Source organism: Protopterus annectens, chromosome 16.part0 (assembly GCF_019279795.1).
Source record: "Protopterus annectens isolate FY-2018-M chromosome 16.part0, PAN1.0, whole genome shotgun sequence".
In the NCBI taxonomy this organism is placed as follows: Eukaryota; Metazoa; Chordata; order Ceratodontiformes; family Protopteridae; genus Protopterus; species Protopterus annectens.
In genome coordinates this window covers 603,149,832-603,166,350 of record NC_056750.1, presented here as the reverse complement: position 1 = coordinate 603,166,350, position 16,519 = coordinate 603,149,832, and positions in this window count along the sequence as shown.

The following is a 16,519-nucleotide window of genomic DNA, read 5'->3' as shown; positions in this document are numbered from 1 at the left end:
TTTTTTAGGGAATCAACAGAAGAAACAAGGGGGGAATGTGTATTGGAGGAAACGTTAACAGACAATGTTTCTCCCACAGGTCCGAGGGATTTTTTGCAAGGCCCTGTTATATATACTAACACAAGGAAAGACTTTACTATCTATAACTTTTCATCTTTGGAACTAGATTCTGACCTAGTTGAATTGTTAGCTCTTGGATACACTTTTATTCCAAGTACCTATGGAAGTTTAGCTAAAGTTTTGATTGATCTGAAATGCTACATACGCAAGTTAAATTTAAAATTATATTTTAACAATGAAACAACAAATGTTAATGACAAATTGAAACTGACTAGCGGTTTTAACCCTCCTACACAACAAAATTTATTACTATTTGAACAAATGTGTGAATTAGATATAAGACACCTGTTTTCTACACAAAAATCAAGTAGTACTTTGAATGAGATGAATATTTCACTTGCACAACATGAATGGCTAAAAACCTGGGCTCTTTAACTGTCAGGTTTTGAAACCTGACAAAGGAGGGGCTTGGTAGTGTTCGACAACGTTCAATACACAGAAAAATGATGCAAGTGTTATCATCTGATGCCTATGTTACTTCTTCCCTTAATGAGATTAATGTAGTTCAAGGTCGCACTGGGTATTTCCGTGACCTTTTCCTAGCAGGCAAAATAGACTTAGAGACATACAACTATATTGACATTATTCAGCCAAAGTTGCCTGTAATGTTCGGAATACCCAAGATACACAAAGACCAAAAGAATCCTCCCATGAGGGCATTAATAGATGGTAGGTCTTCTATGACCTACCCCTGTTCAAAATTGATAGATAGTATGCTATCAAAATATGTAAAGAAAATACCTACTATTTGCAAAGACTCCTGGTCTTTCTTACGTGATATCAACAGTATTAAGTTTGACCTTGAGTGTAACTTTTTGACTGTGGATGTCATTGATTTATATACATCCATTCCTCACAATGAGGCAGTTGAATGGATTCAACTGCTTCTTAAAGAATTAAATGCACCACAAGTGGAGATTGACGTTGTAACAGAACTGTTGAGCATAGTACTGTCATCAAACTTTTTTGTTTTTGAACATAAATTCTATTTACAAAATGTGGAATAGCCATGGGCTCCTTATGAGCCAGTGTGGCTAACCTGTTTGTAGCCTTTGGGAAAACCTTTATATACTATCTAATGAAACTGTAATGCAGAAGATAAAATATTACACCAGGTTTTGGACGACATATTTATCCTTTTTAAAGGGAATGAAGTTGAAGCAAAACTTTTGTAGACTATTTGAACAATTCTACACAATGGTTAAAATTTACTTATAGGTTTTCAACAATAGAAACAGACTACTTGGACGTGAGACTAACTAAAGAAGTAGATGAAGAGATTTATTTGTCTGGCATTTTCAGGAAACAGACGTACTGCAACTCTTTCCTGCACTACACTAGTCTACATCCACCTAGGCAGAAAAAATCTATTGTCAAAGGACAACTGGTAATGCGTGCAGGCAGGATGTGTAGCACTTACAGCGATTTTAAAGCTGAGTGCCAATTTTGAAAGGTATGTTTACAAACCGCGGATACCCTGTCCCTCTTTTAGAAGAGCTTATAAATGAAGTTGACACTAAAAGAACAAAAGGGTTGTATAAACCACTACTTGATCAATCTAATGTAGGTAGGTCTACTAATGATAATGAATTAGCACACCAAAATTCCTTACTAAATCAGCAGAGAAACTTTTCTTTAAGTTTTATAACCCAATTTAACTTGAATTCAACAGGAATTTGGGCCATTATCTTAAAAAACTGGCCACTAGTTATTAATTCCGTCAACTTGATTGACAAGTTAGGTCAGCGCCCCTATGTAATTTACAGGAGAAGTAATAATTTGAAAGAACTTTTACAGCATACTTCTAACACTTATGGTCACATAAGACCTAGAGGTTCATTTAAATGTGGATGCTGCAACATGTGTAAAGTGATGAGAACTGGAAATTCCTTTATAGTTAGGAATAAAAATACAACATTAAGCAGAGGATTACTTGTGATTCAAAGTCAGTGGTGTACATTGCTTTGTGTAATTCCTGCCCTTCCTTTTACATAGGAAAAACCAATCGTAAACTAAAAGAGAGAATATACCAGCACCTTTATGCCATAAAAACCTCTTTTAGAGAATGCCTTAGCAAAACATGTTAGCAGTAACCCTGACCACTCTTTTGTTTTATGGGTATTGATCAAGTACCTTTAACCGATAGGGAGGCCCCTTTCAGATAGTTCTTGAGTGTGTCGAACTTTTATGGCAGTTGAATTTAGATGCATTTAGGCTAGATGGCCTCAATGAGAACTGTAACATTTCATGTGTTCTTAAACTAAGGAGCTACTTTAGGTAATGCCTATATGTACATTATTTTGTGGGTTTAATGCATAATTTTTACAATGTTAATGTAAATGCACTAGTAAGAACATTTTTATGTTGTTTTTTATCATACAATATTTATAGATAATTTAATGGAGTTTTATGATTATTCATGATTTTATTTATTATTTTTATTGAGTCAAATTAGTGCAGGAAGTGCAATTATTTGTCACTTCCTGTTAACTGAGTATTTGAACAGACCAGTTTAGCTGTTTTACTTGTCTTCTTCTGAGGAAGCTGTGACAGGGGTCACGGCGAAAACGTTGTCTTTTTGAAAAATAAAATACTTTTACGTTAAAGAAGAAACTTGGACTTTGTTTCCTGTGGTTAGTATTGACTATCTGGACATCAGGTTGCCTGTTTCTACACATTTCTGTGTGGAATTTGCATGTTCTCCCTGCATTCGCGTGGGTCTCCTCCGGGTACTCTGGTTTCCTCCCACATTCTAAAGACATGCTTCTGGAGCATTTCTCCCCGGGCCTCCGCTGAAAACAGGATCTGTGGAATCTAGTCGGACTTTCCCGGTCAAGAAATGTTAAATAAAAATAAAAATGTTACATTAAAAAAAAATGTTAAGCTGATAATACTACAGTAGGGAATGACTGACAGGTTCATATTTACTAAACATTTTGTACAAAGGAAGAAATACTCAGGAGTGTAGAACCCTATCCCCCCTTAAAATACACCAAATAATCACCAATCAAAAGGGCACTGCAATATCACCACTCCATCTACATGGTGTGGGAGGAAAATCCATACCCTTCTGTACCACAGATAATTATGCTATTAACACTGATTTCAAATTTAACAGCACAAACACTGACTGCCATTTGTTAAACAAAATAGTTAGTTGCACCACTGAAAACAGACTTAGCATGAACAACAGTAAACTTCTCTTCCCTTGAAATACATGATTCCATGAAAATTAACTGAATCTCATAATTCCTTGAAATGCACTAAAACTCATAATTCCCTGGAAATGTACTGACACTTCCATCAGCAGTCTGGTAGTTGGTGTAGAGGATTCAGGCTCTTTCTCCACTGAAGCTCACAATTCCTTCAGCAGTCTGGTAGTTGGTGTAGAGGAGTTAGGCTCTTGTCTCCACTGAAGCTCACAATTCCTTCAGCAGTCTGGTAGTTGGTGTAGAGGAGTTAGGCTCTTGTCTCCACTGAAGCTCACAATTCCTTCAGCAGACTGGAAGTTAGTGTATAAAATTCAGACTCTTGTCATCACTGAAGCTCACAATTCCTTCAGCAGTCTGGTGGTTGGTGTAGAGGATTCGGGCTCTTGTCTCCTGTAACCAAGTTACAGGGTCAAGCCTAATCAAGTTAATTGACCCAACCTCTTAGTGCAAGAAATCTGGACAAAGGCTGAAATAATGGAGATACAATGGTCCAGAAATAGGGATAGATTTAAAATATTGCTCTTTTTAACTTAGAACGTTGCTAGAATAATAGGATTTGTGTTGGCATGCATTTTCTGAAGGGTATGAAATCTGAAACTCATATACAGTATATGTCAGAAAACCACAAATTTTATGAGAAACAGACCAAAACTATAAGGCTAAATCTGGACAGTTGAGAGTTATGTTAAAACACACACACCCACTCTCTCACACAGAACACATAAGCATACATCTACTCTCTCACACAGCAGCACATACACACACTTTACCGCTCATATGAACAGAAAGGCTAGTTTAAAACACACACGTACAGACTCTTACCCTTTCTCTCAGTGGAACGGCAAGTTTAAATTTTGTGCGCAAATGCAGAATGTGTTTACATCTACATTGGCATGTGAACATGCTACACATGTATGGTCTTCCTTAAAGGAGAAGATGCATCTGAGCAGAATTTTTATCTTTATTTTGTTTTTAAATTCTTAATCATTGAAGCCTCCTGACCAGAGTGGGCCCCCTCAGCCATGAGGCCCTAGGCAACTGCCTATGTTGCCTAGTGCTGGATCTGGCTTTGAACCCCACTTTATGTCATTAATGTTTAGGAGGACACTAAAAGGGGTAAAAGGTAACTGTAAGTAAAACAATTTTTGTTCTTAATAGTATCTGTATAAAACATTTCTTGATATAAACTGTTATACAGTAAAGCAGTTTTTTGTAGTATGTAGTCAGGGATGTTTCAAATGTAGGAGCGAGGGTGAATATTTTAATTGGTCAGTGTACATGATAAAGATATTAAAGTAAACAAGTACCTTTTTAAGTTTTAAGAAATAAAGGCTTTACAATGTAAAAAGAGAAAAAAGGCTGTACAAAACAAGCTTAAGTTAATATGGTGTAATCTTGTGCTGCTGGGGTGGGGGTGAGGTTTATAAGTGCACTGATTATATTGTATGTAGAGTTGTGATTTTTCTCTTATTTTTGCATAGGTAAATGTCTGGATTAGTGTCCTTAGTTTAATCTAAAAACAAGTGCTTACTGTAAGCAAGTAAGCTTGAAAAGATAAGACAAAATGATGCATGTCATGAGAAGTATTAAGTTTCTTGCATACACAATGGTATTAGCTTGTTTTTTTTTTTTTAGCAAATGTTCAGTGGGAGTCAAGAAGTCTGCAGCTGAATGCAGTTGTACATTCTGTTCTATCTTGAGTGAAATTGACAAGGACTCCATGCATCTGTAGAGTTATCTGTTTTTTTTTTTTTTTGGTCATTGTTGCATTTCCATGGAGACAAGCTGTCTTCAGGTACAAGCAATTAATCTTGAGAGATCTAAGCATTGTTTGTTGAGGAAATGCAAAGTTTAAAGGTAAAAGGGCAAGCAGTTCAGTAAAAAATAAACTCTGAAATTATTTGAAGTGAGTAACAGATAGCAGCTTTCCTAGCAGACTTAATACTTAAATACATTTAATAGAACATTCTATAATTTACTTTTATTTAAGGATAGCCAGTGCACTTTTTTAAGGCTTAATGCTAATGTTTTCTGAAAGCATGCAAGCTGTTTTTTTCACATCTGGGAAGGGAATATAGCTAAGAAAAGAACAGACAGAAATCAGTGTAAATGGTAGCACAGGCAGTAACATGCATTTCAACATGGATAACCTTAATTTTAGGTTAGGTAATCTTTGTGGGTGCAGCTGTTGATTTGGGGCAACTATTATGATATGCAGGTTTAAACTTCACTTTTTGAAGATCTGCATAGTTTTCATAGGTTCATAGGTATGCATTCGGCTAACGACCACTTGCGCCCTTAAATGCTTAACCATGTAACCCAAATGTGACCAACAAATTTGATTTATATTCACTTTATAGGGGTGATTACTGACCGCCTCTGTCCATCAGAGACAAAGGAGCCAGACTAGGGTTGAATTTCTGATTACCCATGTACTGGTCCAATTGTGCTTAAGTAGGGATAAGGAGGAACTCTGCTTTACATAGATGGGGAATCTGTTCCAGAGAAAGGGAATTCTCTGAGAAACATATCTGTCTCTCCAATACATCCTATTTATGTTACAAGCAAAATTTAGGTCTTTTAATCTAGTAGTTCTGATGCTGTTTGTTCTACAGATGTGCAAAAGATTAATCAAAACATGATCCAGGGATGCCTTGTATGCCAGGCAAAGATTTTCTCTCAGACGTCTGTATGATACCAAGTAAAGAAGCAAGGCTTTGAGGTGATCAGCTTAGGATATTGTGTTTACTCCCTGTATTCCTTTTGTAAGGAACCTTTGTGGATGTTCCAGCTGTTGCATGTGTCTGGTCAGGTACATACTGACTGAGGCATTATACTCTATGATGGGTATGATGAAAGGATGAGTACAGTGGTATGAGCTCTCTGGACCTATATGCCATGCCCTTACTTATAAGTTCAGCAACATAGAATGATTTTCTTATTGCCTTGGACACATGTTGGTCGAAGGCTAGGTTACTATCTACATGAGTTCCCAGATCCCTAACTAGTGAATCACCTTTTAAGGGAATTTTAATGATGATGTAGTTACGTAGGGTGGTAGACTTCCCAAAAGGTACTATAATGTATTTCTTGTCATTGAGTTTTAAGCCATGGCTTTTGCATGCAGCATTTGTCTGCATTAGACCTTAGTGAAGGGTGTTCTTATCGTGGAAGAGTTCAACGATGCTCCCAGTTTGTAATCATCTGTGAAGTTAGTTAACCAGAGGCCTTTGACATTGGCTCTGATATCAGAGAAGTAAATGCCAAAGAGGAGCAGGTGTAACATCCATGGGGGATGGGACTCCACTGGTGGCTGGCATCTTTGTGGAGGTAATCTTACTGATTCTAACTTCTTGGGTCCTATCAGTGAGCCAGCTAGCTATCCAGAATATTATAAAGGGGTTTATACCTAGTTCTGCAAGTTTGTTGACAATGCCCAAGTGAGGTATTGTATCAAATACTTTAGCCAAATCTAGGTAGGCAGTATGCACAGTTTTCCCCCATCCATTGCCTTAGTGACCTTTTCAAAGACGTCCACCAGATTCAGTAAGCATAACTTTCCATTGGTAAAGCCAAAGTAGGATGGATCCATAGTCTAGAGATCTCCTATGTCCTTGTTGATAAACTCCATGATAATTCTTTCCATGGCTTTACAAATAAGACTAGTCAGATTAGTGGGTCTGTAGTTTCCAGGATCTGCTGAAGGTCCTCCATTGTGAAGGGGGATGACCATCATAGTCCCCCATTCATGTTCACAAAGCCTGTTTTAAGGCTATAGTTACATATTGACTCCAGGGGTCCTGATATGTCATATTTTAGACTATTCCAGAGGCATCCTGGGATGTTATTGGGGCTCACTGAGGCCAGGTTGTTGGCTTTAGTGAGTGCAGCCAGTATATGCTCCCTAGTTATAGTTGTAGGGGTTATGTTTGACAGTATTATTGGAGGAATGGTTGGGGATGAGAGAGGAGTAAAGTTAGAAATTAATTTGTCTGCTAAAAGGTTTGCTACATCACCAGGCATGGTGAATGTGGCACCATTAAACACCAGTTCAGTACATTGCCTTGTGCTGCCCTTAAGGTTTCTGACACAGCTGTGGAAGGCCTTATGATTATCTTTCACATGTGAGGTCATCTTAACCTCAGAGTTGGCTTTACTTGATCGAATTAGCCCTCTTAGTTGCCTATTTATTTCATAAGTGCATTTTTATGTTTATGCGAATTACCCTTCCTGACTTTTGCCATACCTTTTTTCCTTTTGTTGTATACCCTGTTTAATTTGGGATGCCACCAGGGCAGTTTGTTTTCAGGGCTAGTTCTTGGCTTGCTTCTAGTAAGTACAGCAGTATCTATGCAGCCACTGACATGGTTATACAGAGTTTCTGTGAGCAATTCAGCATAGGCTGGGTTGTTCTTGGGGTTTGGAGAGGCACTGAATTTTGACAAACCATCACTTAACAAAAGGTAATTTTCTTTGGAATATTTTCTGTTACTGGATTTAATGGGATTACAGAGTTGATTTTGATTTTGAAGGAGACAGCTTTATTCTCAGACCTTAGCAGTGACGATAAGACATGGAGGGGTGCAGCATTCTCCCATATTTGTGAGCACAAGTTCTAGTACTGTGGAGCCTCTAATAGGTAAATATTCATTATTTGGTCAAGGATGTTTGTATTTGCAAAGTCAAGGAACCCCTATGTCCATAGATTTGAGGCTGTGTAGATTCCCAATCTATAGAGGGGTAATTAAAGTCTCCTATTAGGGGAGTGTTAGGTTGGATGGTAAGTGTCTCCAGTAGGTCCTAATATGCATTGTGAACTTCTTGGGATACGGAGGGTGACATATAGATGGCTAGGATATGGTACGGGATTTTGCCTATGGTGGTCTGTATACATGGAGGAACGCCAGTACATCATCCTGTTTGACCCACCATAGGTATGCTTGTTATTGATATATGTTGAGACACGTCCACCTTTAGCCCTTGTCTGTGCAGCTACTACTCTAAAAGTGTGGAAGGCAATGAAACCTTGCAATGCTGGGGTACTCTTTGCTGCTCTGAACCACATATCGGTAACTGTAAACATATCTATATTGAGTGTGAGGAGGACTTGGGGGGAGTGTAGTTTTTTATTTAAGCTCCTGGCCTTGAGCAGTAACACCTCAAGATTCTGTTGAGTTGATTTTGCATTGTCGGTAGGTTTGTCAGTTTGGCACTGACTATGGCCTATATGAAGAGTATAGGTGCAGACCATCCTTGGCTACATCCTCCAAAGCTGACAAATATTAGATCCCCAAGATAGCAAGTTGTTGAAATCAATTATTTTTTACTCATATTGTGGCATCATCTTCAGTGATGGTAATATGCTGTCACATGATCGGAAAGCTCCATAATGTTTCGTTTCATATAGTCCAGGGAGGTACATCTCAAGTCATTTACACCTACATGGACTATGATGGAGTCATACTAGTACCTGTGAAATAATAACTTGAGTGCATGTGTGGCAGATCCTGATTCCAGATAAGCAACTAACAGTTCTCTTCTTGTTCAGCCTGGTTAGAGGGGCATCAGTATATCTTACAGTGGAGTCCCCTAGGATGACAATCCTGAGAATTCTGTTTGCTTGCCTTAGGGGTTTAGTGTTTGGGACTCCACTGAGAATGACAGTATGTGTAGTGTTAGGTGTTGTTTTTTCTGAGTGCCTTTTAGCTTGCTGAGGTATAGCTTTGACAGTGGATGGCCTGGGTGATCTTTGCTGTTTCAGAAGATGCTTTTAAGTGCCTCAACATATGTTAGTTTATGTGTGGGTTATGCACTATGCTAAGTGGGTGTTAAGTATGTGGTTTTGACAATCTGATATGGACTTGTATGTGAGAGTTTAGCCTCCACTGTCATTGTGTAATTATACCTCTCAAATACTGTTTCTGATTCTTTAAGGATTAATTGGTTGTCAGTAAACATGAGACAATTGCTACATTGTCTTAAGATGGCTATATCCAGTAAGCTGGCTACAGAGAAGTTAGGAAACTGCATATCTATAAAGTCCAGTCCTTTGATTTATGAACTACAAGGGGCTGGTATATATTGGGGTTAGAAGGCTATTAAGGGTGATTTATTGGAGCAAATTAAGTTAAACAGTACTAAATTCTACTAATGTTAATGTTTACACAATACTGAATTCTACTAAATCTCCAGGTATTGCCACTTGAGGCCAAACTAGATGCTCTAAGCTTGTTGGCGCATAACATATTTGCACTATATTCATACCTTGCAGGTTACAGTGTTATGGACTGTTCTACAGAGAAAATTTGTTTTTTGGGTGTTTGCTACTGTACAGGGCACTGCTAAACCATGCAAACATGCAAAATTTATAGCAACACAAAAAGCTATCTAAATAATGACCATTCTGCCCAATAAAATGACTACACAATGAGTTCTTTTGAGTATTTCCTAACTCAGTCAGACCAGGCAAACACTCCCTGTCACAAAATGAATAAACCCAGTCCTCCTGATGTAAAAACACAGCAGAGGAGACCCTCAAGTGCAATGCTAACACAAACCACTTAAACAGCTAAATTGAAATCTCTCACTGAAGGTAATTTTAAGACAGTGAGAGAAAGAGCAGTTTTTACAAAACATTCAGTGAAATGCACACATAAAAGTAGGAAATAAAAGGAGTGGATACAAGTAAAATGCTTCTGGAATGCAGGCTAGGACTACAAGCTTTGCTGAGCTCCAGAAAAATTAGGAGATAGTATGTGGTAAATGAGTTTTACACAACAATACAGGTTTGCTGGGTAGGCACTCTGTATCATGGGTTTATAGGAAACAATAGGTGGTAAGAGTACATAAATAGCTTACAGAACAGTCAAAAGCAATAAAAGAGGGGAGGCAGGGACTTTGGGAATTTGATAATCATAAGAGATGGAGAGCAGAGATACAGTCTTAAAAAGCAACAGGCAGGTTGATAGGTTGGGACATTTTCCAGGAACAAGCAGACGTGCAATCAAATAAAGGTAATATTGGAGCTCTTTCAAAAACATTAGCTTAATGTGTTAGTGGGGTATGGGGCACACACAGAATGCAAGTAGGGAAAAGATAAACAGAATATAAAAGCACTGAAGCACAAACTGGAGCAGAGACAATTCTCTCACTACTGAACTTCTACTACAGTTTAAGGCAGCAGACTATGCAGAAATTTACCAGTAATACTGTTTATGGAAAAAGTGCAGTAATAAATTATTAAGGCACAAATCTATTAGTAGTCTGCAGTTCTGCCACAACTGTGCATTGAACTACAAGACTTTGGCTCAGCAGGGTTTAAAATTCAAACAGATACCTTTTATAAGCAATTCTTCTTGTGGAAACAGACATGTAGAATAATGCAGAAACACAATTTTCCCATAATTGCTAAATAAAATACAAGATTAAATTCTCAGGACAAACTAAAAAATACAACCAGATAGAACAGAACAGAAATGTACAAAGTAATATCACCACACAGGTCACAGGTGGGCAAATATTTAAGCAGAACTGAAATAATTAAAATAGGCTTTCAAGATGGCTGCACACTAAGTAACAGCTTACTTTTATCTCTCCCAGTGTGAAAACAGAAAATTGGAAGAGAAATCCAGTGGATTTTTTATTTCTAGGTAAATTTCAGTAACTGGTTAGCAAGTTCATTGCCTGGATGCCAGGAAAAAAGAAATGCAGAGGACCAGAAAGAAAATCATCTACAAAACGTAAGGAAAAAACAATGACTGGGAAAAGTAATGCAGCTGTTCAGTAAAAAGCAGTGCGGGCTCCGACATGGCTTCTAGTAACCTAGAAGAAAGTATAAACCAACTACACACAGACCTGATTAAAATAAATGAAACATTGATAACACATATCAACTAAAATAACAAAAGGCTGGAAAAAATGGAAGAAGCTTTTAACAGATATTCTGATGAGGTGATAAAACTGCAAAATTACAGATTGAAATGAAGAAAAGGCTGACCGAATATGAGATCAAGAAAAGATGTTTAAAAACAATAGAATTATATGACAGAGCACGTAGAGAAAATTTGAGATTTTCTGCTGTACCAGAAAAGCTTGAAGGAACAGACTATATTATTTATTTATTTATTTTACATTTGTTAACCGGGAAATTCCGACTGGACCAGGTCCATTTTCAGCAGAGGCCCAGGGAGAAAAGCTCCAACATCAAGTTATACAAATACAGTGCATCCAGTATAATACACAAAACAGGTTACATCATGTATGCTGAGCATAGTAATATAACAAGAATTAATAAAAACACTCCAGGTAAAAGATATAGAACATGGGTAAAAAGACAATGTCAGTCATACTTTGGTAAGAAAAGAATATATCAAGTGAGATTCTACAGTTAAAAGTACCTTTTCAGATGACCAAGCCTACAGGGGATCAGAGCTCCAGCATGTGATAAGAGAGGAATTTGGGGAGTTAATAGTAGTATGGGTAGGGTTATGTGATACAAGGGCATAGCCATGTACTAAGAAGGTGCGATTTGAGGGAGTTTTTGAATATGGATGTGGAGGGGGCAGTGGACACAGATAGGGGAAGAGAGTTCCAATTTCTGGCAACGGTGTGGGAGTAGAGCACTTTCCCTGCATTATTGTTAGCCTTGGTGATGCAGAGGAGAGATTTTTCACTGGATCTTAGGTATCGGTTTGTAGTGTAGATAGTAAGTAGGTTGGATAATGAGGGGTTTTTTTCAGGATATTTGAGAATATTGTAGGCTGTGCCCAGCTGGTGATAGTTAAGTAGCTGTGGTAGCTCAAGCCATTTTAGTTCTTTTAGTGCAGCACAGTGATGGGTTCTATAGGTTGAGTTAGTAGCAAACTTGGCTATTTTATTGTAGCATGATTCTAGTTTGTCTAGGTCACATTGTCTGATTTGGGTAAAGATTGGTGCGTATAATAGAGTTGAGAGGAGGTGGCTTTGTGCAAGAGTGACTCTTGCTTTTTGTGAGAGAAAGGACTTATGCCTGTATAGGGACCCTAGTTTTTTGTGTACTAGTTTTATGGTATGTGAGATGTGAACATCAAAGTGGAGATTATTGTCTATTTCAATGCCCAGAAGTTTGGTGTGGTTAGAAGGGAAGATGGTGGTGCCGTCCTTAGATGTTATGGTAAAGGAGAGTTTTTTTTTTTATCTATTAGGGGTAAATAGTAGCAGTTTTGTCTTTTTGGGATTTAGAATTAGTTGGATCCCAGATATCCATTTTTCTACTGAGATAAAGGTATCTTGAGTGATATAGGGTGGTGGGAGATGAGGCGGAGCAGATCAGAGTTGAATCATCTGCATATTGTATGAGTGTGGCATGTTGTGTAGAGCATTTGAGGTTATTTGTGAAAATAGGGAACAACAGCGGGCCCAGTATAGAGCCCTGTGGGACACCTATGGTGGTTGGAAGTTGTGTAGACAGAGTTCCTTTCCACTGGACTGATTGTTGCCTGTCAGACAAGTAGCTTCTGAACCAGGCTATAGTAGAGGAGGTGAAGGATAATGATGTTAGTAAGTCTAGTAGAATGGAGTGGGAGACCATATCAAATGCTTTTGAGAGGTCTAGGAAAATGGCTGATACATATTTGTTATCATTCCTGTGAAGGTTTATATAATTAGTGAAAGATAGAAGGGCTGTGGTAGTGCTGTGATGTGGATGGAAACCGTGTTGTGTGGTAGATAGTAGATTGTGTGTGTTAAGAAATGTCATCACTTGCAAGTGGATGCATTTCTCAAGAATTTTGGATAAGGGGCAAAGGATGACAATAGGTCGGTAGTTGGAGAATTCATAAGAATTACCTCCTTTATGGAGAGGAATGATGCGAGATACTTTCCAGAGTTTGGGTATGTAGGATTCTAGTATGGAGCGGTTGATAAGGATGGAGACAGGATATGATAAGGAGTCAACTGGACTGGTATTCCACAGCAGGAGGTATTAATTGAAAGGACACATTGTGTATATGCTTCAAACCTGGCTATGAGAAAGCAAGCTAGTCCTTTAATATTAAAGATGCAATCCTGCCAGCAGAAGGAGATGATTCTGACAAAACTGTCACAAAGACAAAGTACTAATATTGGGAGTATATTTATTCCACTATTCAAGGAAAGTTAAGAAGCAGGCATGACATTCAAACTTCTGTACCTAGCTATCTTCAAAATACTGTTCTATATAGGGACAAAATCAAAAGTGAACTGTGAAACAGAAGGAGATTCTGTTAATTGTTCTTCTGGTAATAAAGACCACAGAGAGACTTGCAAGGGAAACTTTCTCCAATGTTTCAACAGAAAATGTTTGAGAGAAGGAAAAAAGCACAAGAGTTGACTAGAAGAATCAAGACTACATTGGAAATGAATCAAAGACAGGATATGGAAATTGGAGATGAACAGGAATAAAACTAGTAACTTGGAAACTGATAAATATGGGATTACAAAGCAACAATTTTATTTGCGAAACATGACAGAACAAGAAAATTTGGAAATATTGGACTCTTGGACTTTGTTAAACTTGTAGGGAACTCTAAAGCATATGCCATCCTTCATGTCATTAACATATGGAAAAATACTTAGGAGAGTAGAACAGGATGGAGAACGTAAACTAAGTAAAACAAACTTGTTTTCTTAATGGTACTATTTTATAGTGCATGATTTAATGCATGCTATAAACTACAGTTTTCACAGTTATTTTAAGTGTAATGGTGGTACTAATGTAAATAGCTGCTTCTGTTTTTTCTTTTTTCTTTCTCCCTTCTTTTCTCTTTCTCCTTGTTCAGTTTTAAGAAATGTAGGCGCTGCAATGTAAAAAAAAAGAGAGAGAAAGAGAACAAAAGATTGGTTAAAAGAACATGATAAAGGAGATATTAGTGTGTTTTTGTCATTCTTGCATAGAGGAATGACTGGATTAAGGCGCTTAACTTGACAAGTTTTAAGAGAAAGAAAGTAAATGATTGACTATTACAAGGCTTTTTTCTAGCAAATAAATGGATGCTTAGCAGCATTTCTGTATGTGGTCCTCATGTCTCCAGGAGACAATCTGATAAAAAGAAATCACTAGGAGATAATGTTTTCTGAAAGCATTCAATTGTTTACTCAGCTGATAGAGCTATAAGATTAAGACAAAACCAGACAGCACGTAGTTGAAGCACAGGCTGAACCATGTGTCTTAGCATGGATAACCTTTCTTTTAGGTTAACTCAAGTTTGTGAGCATGGCTGTCAGTTTGGAACATTAGTTCCTATTAGGAGGGTAAAACTTCAATATCTGATGATGTACATAGTTTTTTTTAAGTTAATAGGTTTTATGGGGTATTGGGTGTGTGTGTGTGTGTGTGTGTGTGTGTGTGTGTGTGTGTGTGTGTGTGTGTTTTAGTTTATCTTTCAATAAAACAAAAAGTTTTGTAAGATGTGACATAGGCTCAGATGGATATGACAAGAAACAACCATATGAAAGATCAACCTGCCAAACAGCGTATAAATGTAACATAAGAGCTGGAAATAGACATTTAACAAAAAAGCTGTTATACATAATAGGTGGGAATAACAACTTTTTAATACAATGATGCTTTCTGTAATGTCTTTAAATGTCAATGGTCTCACAGATAAATACAAAAAAGAAAAAGTAGTGAACTATATTAAAAATGTAGAGTGCAAATAGCTATGCTATAGGAGACACACTTGGAAAGAACTGAACATGCGAGTTTGATAAAGAAAGATTTTTCAGGATAGTTATTCAGCAGAAAACCTGGGACAAAGGAAAACAGGAGTACATATATTAATTGCAAGAGGAGCTCCAATAGGGTAAATTTGTAGCACTAAGGGGCTACTGGCAAGGGAGAAGGATTACACTGGCATGTATTTATATTCCACCTAAAACTGCTATAATGGAGCTTCAGAAAATTATGGGAGAAATTAATCAGCTTTCAGCAAGGAATATTACTTATAGGAGGGAACTGGAATTTGATTTGTAACAGCAAAGAAGTGTCTAGGGGGTCCCAGAAAGGAAAATACAACAAAGGAGGGTAGATTTTTGAAGATATTTATGAAAATATTTGGTATGGAAGATGTGAATTCAGTACTAGGAGTTTGGAGTGAATTTACATATTATTCCCCAAGATAAAAAAACTGGACTAAGCTAGACAGCGTTTACATTTCACAGAAACATGTACATTTAACTGAAGGTTTAGATATGCACACAATAACTATTTCAGATCACGCGGCAATAATAGCTAAAATAAAAACACAGGGTAATGAAATAAAAATGAGACACTGGTGCCTTCTCACTTATCTATTGAAAAGAGAGGAATTTAAGGAATGGGTAGTGGAAACTATTCAGGAACTATTAGAGAGAATAGAAATTTCTTCTGAAAATATAACTAGTGAGTGGGATAAAATTAAAGTGGAGTTTAAAAATAGGGTGGAAATAAAAAAGGTAGATATGGTTTTGAAGTAACAAGAATTATTTAGAGGGACTAACAAATTTTAAAGTATTGCAAAATAGGTGAATCTCAAACAACAAGAAGAGGAGTAAATGCAGAATGCTAAACAGAAAATAAGGGACTACCTTGATAATATGCATTAATTTAGAAAGACTACTGTTAAGCAATTATTTTCTGAAAATAACTGTAGTGCATAAAATCTTTTAGCACAATGACTCAGGCAACAGAAAGTAAAAGGGGCTGTCACCAAGCTGTCACAAGGAAGAGAGCAAGAGATCCTGCAGAAGTATTAAAAATATTTTGGAAAGTCTAGGAAAGTCTGTGTAAAGCAGATAGATATGGACATCAAGAAATTATACAGATGGAAATGTTTATGGAAGAATTAAATATGCCAAAGTTAGAGGTAGATGAGGCTCAATTATAGTTAGGATAGGATGAGATGAGAAAAAATTGGGATGTATAATCAATCTGATGGAAAGTCTCCAGGGATAGATGGTATTCCTGTAGAAGTTTGGAAGCTAGGATGGAAAAAACTGATAAAGATCTAGAAGGTTTTGTTTAACAGTATCTTAAAAGGAGGAGAAGTACCAACATCCTGGAAGAAAGCGGTAGTAGCTGTAATACCTAAAGAGGGTAAAGATCCATCAGATCTGGCTTCATACAGTCCCATTTCAATATTAAACCATGACTCTAAAGTGTTTATGTCTATAATGGCTAAAGGAATGGCAAA